Source organism: Teleopsis dalmanni, chromosome 2 (assembly GCF_002237135.1).
Source record: "Teleopsis dalmanni isolate 2A chromosome 2, ASM223713v2, whole genome shotgun sequence".
NCBI lineage: Eukaryota > Metazoa > Arthropoda > Insecta > Diptera > Diopsidae > Teleopsis > Teleopsis dalmanni.
This window is the reverse complement of record NC_051847.1, coordinates 16,145,627-16,157,331: the sequence shown is the minus strand read 5'-3', so window position 1 is coordinate 16,157,331 and position 11,705 is coordinate 16,145,627.

Sequence of the window (11,705 nt, the reverse complement as noted above, 5' to 3'; positions counted from 1 at the left end):
AATCACGGTCACAGTGCTCCGCTCCGTCGGGAGCTAGTACCCCGTTTATTCATAACTAGAGACCCAAAATTTGATATGAATTGATTTATGTTACAGGCTGATGGAACATATATGATCTTTTAGAAAAACATTAACACTATTACACTATTGTATGTTGGTGGCATTTATAAGAATCTGATTTCATCTTATAGTGAAAAATTATATTGTTAACCAATTGACATTTTTTGTAATAATTTTGCTTTAAAAAATATTAAAGTATTGTAATAATTTATAATATAAAAATAATTTTTTCCACAAATAATAATTGTTATCATTTATGGCGTAGTAAGACATTGTGCGTCAGAGTTTTCTTTGTAATTTTTTGGTCCATTAGATTGCTTTCGAAGAAAGATTAATTCTTTTTTAGGTCAACTTTTTTAACTGCGTCTATCCAGCTATGACTTTGCCTGTTTTCCCGATTTTTACATATCATACTGCCCTTCTATATTTTTGCATTTCTATTATTACGTATTGCCCAACATATCCAAGTCAATTAAAACCGCTGCTATTTTAAAACATAGATAAGATAGATAAGATATAGATAAGATAGATAAGATGCTGGAGATAAGTGAATATCTCCAGCATCAGCATTAGTCAGATTCTTGCCCTTGTTAATGCCTCTGGCTGGTTGTAGTTTGACCTTCTATCTACTACCCACTATTACGAGATTTTTGTGGATTCAAAACGGCTTTTTAGCTAATTGAGGAGAACTTGTCCTCCCTCCACCTTAACTAACTAACTAACTGATCAAGTCGGATACCCATGTTTTTTCAGATAGGTTTTGATCTGTCAAGGAAACAGATCAATATTATTTTGCAGTATTACACTAGGGTTTATTCGTAAAACATGCCAAAATTGTCTAAAACGCTATAATTTTTCAAAATAGAGTAATAGATTCCTTATGTGTTAGCTCGAACTTATTATAAACTCTGTAGATACCTACTTCTGGTATTTTTAAATTGTATGTTTTTTAATTTCTGTATTTTTCTTTAAAATATTTATATTTTATATCAATAAAGAGTTTTAAGCAACACATAAAAATGATGGTTTAATGTTTTAATTAAAACATTAGTGCTTATATTTACACCCTGTAAAACTGATTTTTAGAATGGGTACATATGATTTTGTTTATGAGAGTATATTTTAGATAATTGCTAAAAAGTAAATCAGATAAAATTTATTAAATATTTTTGTAATTTATAAAGCAAAAATAAGAGATAAAAATATATTTTTGATTTTAGATTGACTTAACACCTACCCGTTAGTAATAAATGTGGTATAATTAATACGAAGAAGTTAAGAGACTTTAATTTTGTTAGTAAGTCTTTTTAAAGTGATGACGTTTATTACTAGACTCGACCAAATTTGTTGCCCACCACATAACACATGAGCTAAAGATACTAATTTGAATAAGACAACTGTGTATGCCGATGATATGCGCAAAGTGCCACATATATACTTTTTTTATAGATTAGGTTTTTGCGGCATTACGTGTATTATACAAAATATAGGAGAAAAATACACATTTGGCAGTTGAATAGAAAAATGATTGCAAGACGAGACATATGGCTAAGATATGTTCCTATACTCTCATAGAGTATATCAAAAATAGATATAGTGACGCAAAGTGTGACAATATATCGCAGCGTTTAAACATGTATATGTGCGTAAGATATTATATAGATGTATGAATATATGTCTGTATACTTATTACAAAATTGTTTTAAGGAAGTTTAAACATTGAAAGTATATAAATACAAAAGAATTTGAAAATTCAATAAAGTACAAAGAAAAAAAATCTTAACAAAAAATTAAAAAAATTAAAAATAAAAACTAAAAACAGAAATTAATAAAAACAGATCCCAAATAATTTTAAAGAAAGTTTCGGAATTAGCATACTATATATAGATATATGTATATGTATGTAAATATTTACATATCAAGCAGACAAAAAGGAAATAAAAAATATTATAATATAGACGAAAAGTAAAAATTAATTATAATTTTTTTGAATGATGTTTTTTGTGGTTTCTAAGCGTATAAAAAATTGCAGATAACAGAATTCATTATGGTTTTTTGATATATCCAAAATACAAAGCTACAGTATGCGAAGTTAATTGGTAAAAAAATATTGGATTATTCGTAAAAGTGAAAGGGTTTATTTGATAAGAAATATTAATTTATACAAAAAAGTATGGTATATATTTGACAACAATCAGCAAGGTGCCGATATTGAAATACAGATAAAGTAAATAGCTGAAAAACCCTCGTGTCACGTGCTGCCAGACAAATTGACGGGTTTAGTACGTTTAGTATGTTAGAGAGCAACTTGATGATTAAATGAAAAACAGACTTTTGTGTGATATTGTGATATTTACACAACCCACATGTGAGAAGAGAGGCAGACACACTTCAGTGTTGAAATTTTTATGTGCAACTCATGTGTCAGCCAAAGCCATAAAAAGAAAATTTTATGCAAATGAACTCAACGCCTAACAAGGTGTTGCCAACTTTGGTGCAACCGTTAGCGGCTGCTAAATCAGAGCCTCGGTTTTGTGTGGCGCATAAAAGTTGTTTGACTCTTATTTCAAGACGTAAATGGGCATTTTCGAGAGAAGACAAATATCATTTATAGCAGCAGCACTAGCACTAGCACCAGCACCAGCACCAGCGCCAACAACAAGTTCAAGTTAGTGAAGTTAATGTATTGTACAAGTTGTGGTGATGGTGTTGTCGAAAACAAGTTGTAGAATGTATAATATACGAGTCGTTTTTCAGATTTGGTGAAAAGGCAGATGAAATGACATTCTTTTTTTGAAAGACTTTTGACTTTAATTGGCTTTATAAACTCCGTAAACCTAATGTGAGATCTTAAAGCTGTCATTTTTATATCTATGATTTAATATTTACTACTATTACTTTAAGTATACATGAAAAGTAATAAAAAAATTATTCAAATAGTATGTAGGGGTCGAAGATTATACATATATAAAGAAGAAGAAAAGTTGGTCACTGTCATAAAATTGTTTAATTATTAAGAAACTAATTAATGTGAATGCAAATTTAAAATAACATCAGTCATCACAGAAATAAAATAGGCAATATACATATTAGCAAATATATAAAATTAAAAATTTACGTATAAATATAGATCAGAAATGGAAGTTTTATTTAAGTAGAAAATAATAATATACAATAAAAAAAAACAATACAATAACAAGAAAATTTTTACATATTTTCTAATAAAAATTTATATTCTCAAATTTACGATATTATAATGATAAGTGTATGGATTAATTAAGAGTATTTTATAAATATTAACAATAGGTAAAATAAATAAAATAAATAATAATAATAAGAAATAAAAAAAAGCATTAACACTTTCATTGCTATATAGTGATAAAATATTTCAGTTGCTAATAAAAAAAATATATTTGTAAATTTACGATATTATAACGTTCTATGCTAACTTTAAGCTGCAAAATAATTATAAAAAAAAATTATATTACACTTTACACATTATAAGAGTATTTTATTAATAACAAAATGTATAATAAATAAAATACATTATAAACAAAAAGATTAATAATATTCAATAAAAACAGTAGTAAAAATATATTTGTAAAATTACGATATTTCAATGATATATGTTTTAAATGCATCTCCATAAAGATGGAGATGGTAAGTTTTAAGTGCAAAATAATTATAAGAATAAAATTCTGTTACACTATGAAGAAACTTTTGAAAGTACTTTATTATTAATAATAATAAGCTGTAAAAATTAAATTTTATAATATTTTCATATAAATAATAACAAATATTTACAAATTAACAACATTATAAAGGTATTTGCAAATATTGATTGGGATGCTAACTTTTAGGTACAAACAGTATAACAGTATTCTTTACACATTTTGGGATTATTTAATAAACAATAAAAATAAGTAAAATAAATAATAAAAAAAATAAGGAAAATTTATTAAGAAAAATAATTGGCAATAAAAAAATGTACCCATCAAGAATATTTTCATATGATTAAAAATTAATGATCTCACAACGATATATGAAATTATGGATCGAGATGGTAACTTTTACATATAAAATAACTATAGGGAAAAATATATATTATATGTATATTGTATGTGTATATGTGCATCATATGTGTATTTTGAATGAATGAATACTTGTTTCTAAAAGAAAGTCTAATAACTACAATAACAGATAGAATAAGTTGCTTTTATATTGATCTTTCATTGCTCAACCTAGTAAATCTCGTAAAAGCAATTGTTATGTGTTCAGTTTATAAATTTGTGAATAAAAAATAAGTAGAATATTGTCTTTTTGCTAACTATATTGTCTTTTCTTATTCTAACTACTAGGCCACAAAGAAACGGTGATCATTTGTGTTGTGCAAAATTGCGAATAAGGAGTAAGTGAATAGATTTCGAATAAATGAATGCTTAGATCTAAAATCAAAAATAAAAATAAACTGCAGCACATAAAATCAGGAAGTAAATGTGGAATAGATGGATTAAAGGTTGGGTGACTTATAATTTAAGCATACATCTGTTCAGTTAATGAATCTGCTATATCTGTTTAGTGATATTGAATACAAAGCAACAGAGTTTACAGCTATTAATTTAGAACCAATTAGGATGAATGATATTACAGATCGAAAATTTCTTAACAAAACTAAAACAATTTGTCGATTTTAAGATCTGAATATATTTAAAGTTAATCAGTCTTATCAGACAAACTACATTTAAATTATGAACGGTGTGCAACATGGGATTAAGTAAAAACAATGGCAAGTGTTAGTCGGTGCAATTTTCCACAAAACAATAAACACCACACAACCAACATAAGTGCTGCAAAAACAATAAGAAAATATGAGAATTGCATGAGGCGGGAAAAATCTGAAGGCATAAAAAGATGCCCTAGTTTAAGCGGAATTTGCAATTGGCATTTATTGTATGAAGAATAGAAAACCACAACACAGCGGTAGAATCGCTAAAAGTCAGCAAATATCAAGTCGAAAGCAAAAAAGTAAATATACGGACAGACAGTTTAGAAAACAGTCACTCAGTCAAGTTGTTTCCCGTAAAACAGATACAAGAGATTATGTGCCACAAATGCATTATTTTAGCCTCAAGATAAAGTACGAGTATTAGGAATAAAGCACAATTTACGAGTAAATAACACACAGCGCTTCTTGGTACAAATGTAATAAAGAGAATGTGGCACACAGCCTAGCAAAAATAAATTTTTAAAAAGATATTTTTTCACCATTTCTTTTTTATAACATTTAATAATAATTTGTATCTTATATTTTATTTCATGATATGTAAAATTATTTAAAAAAGAAGCAAGAAGTACAAAAATACACGAGAATGATATATATATAAAGAAGGAAGCAAGTAGTAGATACTGTAAGTAAGCAAAGTATCTAAGAAATGTTATATCATTTTAAATATAAATAGGATGCAATAGATCTTTAGATCGCAACATAAATCTCTCAAATATACTTATAATAAAATATAAATAAATTATTTACTTGTTTTATAAATGTTGACATTTCTTTTATTATTAGAATATAATAAGGTTAAAGTTTTAATGATTTAAGTAATACCCATATGTAGTAGACTGATATAGTAGACTGATTTATTGTAGACTTACAGTAAAGCTGCGAAGTACCAAAGCGACTAAAAACAGAGTAATCTATTCAAAAGGTTGTGGTGCTAAAATTCTTGGTAGGTAATACTAAACGTTTACTTTGAGCGTTATTCGTGTGTTTAAAGATTATAAATGCAAAAAAAGTTACAAAATTTAGAAAAAGATAGCGTTTTTCAATCAATATGATGTATTGTATTACAAGTCGTCAATAACGATTGTCAAATTATACGGTTTGCGCTTTATATGGCTGGAGAATACCTTCGTCGGATGTATTCTCCACATCTGAGCTTATAGGGATCATTCATATCGAATAAAAACGTAATTGCCGGAACAGATATCAATTTTAAAAATCTCTACAAACCATTCTTTTAAAAATGTGAAGAAATATTAAAAAAGCTTTAAAATAATTATAGAGAGAATATATTCATAAATAATATTAAATCTTATCTAAAATAATGTGTTATTATATTTTAAACCAAAATAACAAAATATTTCTCTTCATCAGTTTAATAATGTGTAGAGAATTGATTTTAATTAATACAAAAATTTTAAGAACGTGATTATTTGCATCATTGCAACTGCATTCATGGCATATTGGCATGTTGAAAAGAAAATGCATTAATTTTGAATGCAATTGTACATATTTGCACATGAAAACTTCACTTAACATTTGATGGATACCTAAAGAATCTTAATCAATGATGTAAATGATGTAAAGAGAAGCAGCCAAGAGTAACTCCAGAGTAACTTCATTACAATCGTAGTAAGATATCTTATGGTTTTAAGTCAATAGATTATAATTGGTTCACTTTTCTATGATGAAAAACAATTAGCATCAATTGAAAATAATCTTTAATGATATTTACATAATTGTAAAAATGTGTATAGATAGATTTAGAAAAAATTGAAAAAATCAAGTTTTATTTATATTTGAAATCCTTAAACGACATTTTGTTAATACTTTATTATAAATTTTAAATTTTAAAATAATAACAAGTCTTTTATTGAAAAATTTTTTTTTAGCAACACAAAGTATTGAAATAAATTATTTATGTGTTTTTTTTTTGTTGTTAATAAATTCAATTATTATGTATGTATGAGATAATAATATAAAAGCACACAAAACGTTCTAATAAATTTTGAACGCAGAGTTAAAGCTTGGAATGCGGTTTATACGCAAAAGCTGAGATCGCTCTACGTAAGACACAGCCAAAGTCAACGCAGTTGCTATGAAACACACCTGCCGTGAAATATTTCCAAGTAGAAAAGCAGCAGTTTAGATACAAAGCCATGTGAATTACAGTAAATAATAATCAAATGGCATTTTTAAAGATATTTCAATAATTTCTTGAAATATGTAAGTTGAGATCTCAGATAAAAATTTATTGTTCATTCTCATACCTTTTTTTTCTTTATTACAAAATATTTAATAGTCGACAATTTGAGTTTCGTAACACAGAATAAAAATTAAAACACAAATTGATTGTAATATTTTATTAAGAAATTCATCTGATATAAAAAAAAAAATCTTTATATTCACGACTACTTGTAAAAAGTGTTCAATACTTAGCTTTAAAAATCAGTGAAAAAAAGTTTACAGAAAAATTTCAGACAAATATTTATTTGAGCCAAACGAAAACCAATACTAATTAGCATATGAAGTTTCTTCTCACTAAATTGTCTATCAATAGTGAAATTTTTATAAACAAAAGAAAGTTTTAAGCCCTCGTTTCATATATTTAATAAATAATGTTTTAAAAAATTAATTTACGGTGCAGATATAAATTAAATATTAAACACCGGTAGACATAGAAACACGCTTGTTTGAAATTTATTAACTAATTATGCACTTAAGTGACGAATTAGAAGTTCAAAACTACTTAAAATAAAAGAAAAAGATATAATTGTTAATATAATAACATTTTTTGAAAAATATATCTATATATATATATTATTGTATATAATATATATATTTAATTATAATCATAATTCTATACTACATAATTCTATATAACTTATTAACTAATTATGCACTTAAGTGACGAATTAGAAGTTCAAAACTACTTAAAATAAAAGAAAAAGATATAATTGTTAATATAATAACATTTTTTTGTAAATCTATGTTATTATTGCATATTTAATTATAAGATTAATTCTATACTACAATAGGCCTAAGAAACAAAAAAAAACAGTATTATAAACTTTTTTATTAATTGATAATTTAGAGTTTTTATAAATATTTAATGGTTAATAGTTAATATTATTATATATATTCAATATATTATTATATATTATTATTATATTACTATATATATATTATTTACATTTATTTTAATAATAACATTTAATATTTATTTATTTTATTATAATATATAACTTTATATTTGTCCTGACAATCAAATTTTATTCTTTAAAATAAAAAACATATACACATGCTATATTTTTGAATAACATATATCAGATATTATCTACAGGAATATAGGTTGTAATATAAAACTAAATATTGCTTTACAAAAGCTGCAATATTGAATACTAAAAATATATAAAAAAAAGTCCAAATACTGGATAAATTAAATAAAATATTGTGTTTCAATGGATAACATATAATCTTTAACATCGCGTTACAAGGAACCGTAACAGAATATATGTATACTAACAGAACAATCACGTCCTACAAGTCTCTTATCATGTCTGTCCTATTGTATGGTGCAGAAGCTTGGGCAATAAAAGCTTGGACCAATAGTAATAACACGTTAGAAACATTCCAGAGAAAATATGTTAGGAAGATCTATGGTCCCTTACATTTTGGCAACAAGTATTGAATTAGTTGAAACAAGGGAAGAAGGATTATTTTAGCCCTCTTTGGGTTAGAGTATGGCCTTGTGCTAATTAACCAATCATTGCAAAACTATCAGTTTTGAATGTTTTTCATGATTGTTGCTTAAGACTTTAGGTTACTGTGTATTTATACACAGTAACCTATATATAATAATATATTATTATTCTGCACATACAAATGTGATGATAAAGATCTTGACTCCGGTTCAAGTACAATTTTTATTACTGCTTTGCCCTTTGAAAAATTTGAATCTTTCTTTTGTAACACACTTGCTCCAAAATACATGTGAAGCAAGTGTATCCACATCTGATATACTTTAAACTATATCAATTTCCATAAACATTACATAAAACATAAAACAGTGGCAATCATTCATTTTATGCAGTTTTTTATGGTATTTTGTATTTGGTTTCTGTTTCTTAGGCTTCCTGAGCACTGGCTGAACTACAACTCGAATTACAAAAACGTCAACAACAATAAAAATCACAGTAAGACATGTACAATAGATAGTAAATTTGTGACCGGATAAAGTAGAAGAGGGAGGGAAGAAGTTGTTTATAATATAGAGAAATAATAAGTTCAGTTTGAGTTTCTAAGTTTAAGAACAATTATAGAGCCATTTCGGCATTTGATATATATACTCGTATAGTATATACGAGTTTCCATTAATTTAACATTCCATATATGATATTTTTATAGTATATATATTTACTCTAAAAGTATGTACCATAGGTATACTTTATGATGACTTATTATACACTATATACTTATTTACTACTTATTAATCAGGTTGTAAATATACATATAATAAATCTCTTGTTTTTTTAAATAGTATTTTCTATTAAAATTAACTTCTGATATTTTGACTAGAATGGTCATCTTCAACTATCCAAATATATTATATTTATACACAATCTAAATTTAAGCTATTAGTAAAAATTAGCTTTTAATGCAACTTACCATTCTATTCTTTGGCACATAGTCAATAAAAATTCTAACGTTTATACATATCATATAACTAATCTCAAAGATATGACCAACATTTTGTTTTAGATGATTTGACAAAATTTAGTACTGTATAAAAAAAGATAAGATATTAACACATCGGAGTGGGGTTTAGCGACCATGGCGGATCATTTGTGATAGTATTGCATATTTATTAGAAAAAATTTTTTAAAATGGAATTGATTTTTTTTCACTTTACCTATTACAAATATCTGTTATTATTTATTCCGTAATTCGGTTGAGTTTTTAATTATAAGGTAACACAATAAGTCCATAGCCTTAAGTGGATCCCTTGGAATCGCCGGTATAATCTAACTTATCCTATTCCTTAATTATTTTTACGGATAATTGGGATTACTTTCTATGTAGGGATCTTAAAAAAAGGAAGACGTTATTTATGAAAATCTTTTTTCCACTGTCAATGATAATTAATACCGCGATTTATTCTGCTTTTTATTATAATTCCAGAATGCGATCGGTATAATTGACAATTTATCTATCGAAAAAAAGATAACATAAGAATTATTATGGGATTATTGATCATTCACTGTAGATTGAACAATCACCTAACGAAGTTAGGGATTCAATCCAACTCAGATTGCAGATAATGTAAAGAAGAGAGAGAAACTGCATACCACGTGCTTGGGGAGTGCCCGGCATTGATGCACAAACCAAAGCAACAGCTAGGAGGTATTTCATGGATCATAAGTATTCAAAATTACGAAAGTTAGGCTCTATACTGTCTTTCATTAAAGAAATCGGACTTGGAAAAACAATCTAATACGACTAAGGGGCGAATTAAATCTTTTAGGTCGCAGTGCATTATCTCTTTTCTCAATAATATATATACCAATCGAAATTAATAATTATAAAGTAGTAATATCCATACATATTTCCTTTTCTTTATATAAATTTAACAGTTTTAATTTTTTTATGTATATTTTTCCAGTTAAGTTTTTATATTTAACAATACTTTTCTACTTTTAATCAACTGTTACTATAGTTGGTATTGTACTTTGGCGCCAGTCAATTATTCAGCAAAAGTAGGTAATTTCTGGTTTGTAGGTTAGGCCGGTTATTCACTTGTTAATAAATTCTCTATTCTCTACTTTGTATACTCTTGTGTTAGCGTGTACAGGTATTTTTATGACTTAAATGTGACTCTGCGTACATATGTAGACATGTTATTGACAAGTTTGTATTTACATTGATATATAGTATAGCTAATTCCGGTAATAGAAAATTTTTCAATAAACTTTAACACTCTTTTGTACGAGTACAGTTTAATCATATGTGGAGAGTGTGTGTGGTGTGGTATATTTGAACAAAATAAATAAATCTGATATCTGATTTTGAATGATAAATTCATTTTCTACAATATTTGTACAATTATTTTAAAACTATTAGATTATTTAATTATTTTTTCAATGTTTAAAAAAAGATATTATGCAATCCCATATACTATTTAAAGTATTTTACAACTTGAACTCTCATAAAAATTCATTCATATTTTTATACACATGTTTTGTGTATTTTACATATGTTTTTATATATTGAATATATCGAATAACGTTTATTACTTCGAAATAATTATTATTTGCTTTATTTATAGTTGGACGGTATTATACAAAAAAAAAAAAAAAATTAAATGAGAGCAGAAAACTTATGAATAGGAAATGATAATTCCATTTGATCGTAAAGTAAAAGTGAAGCTCAACTCAGACAATCACAAAAAAAATGTAATAAATTTGCAACATTTCATCACGTCGATAGATAGGAAAAAGATACAAATGAACTTTTCTCATTTTCTTTTATGGATACAAATATCGATGATATAAAGTTAATACATAATTTCGTATGACGTCAAATTAAGATGATTGTACTCGTATTTTATAGTTGCGCATTCACGCCTCGTCGCATATTCATTCAGAAATTACAATATGTGATTATAGTATTAGTTATTTCCTCGATTGCATTTTAATAATATTTATTAAATAACTTTCGATTTAAAAATTTGTATTTATAATTGAAATTATTTTGTTTTGCCTGGTAAAATGATATTTTATACAAAATTATTGGTCACTGTGTTATGAATAGATCAGTCACCCGGAACGACAATATAATTGTGGCATATGCTGACAAGCTCTCT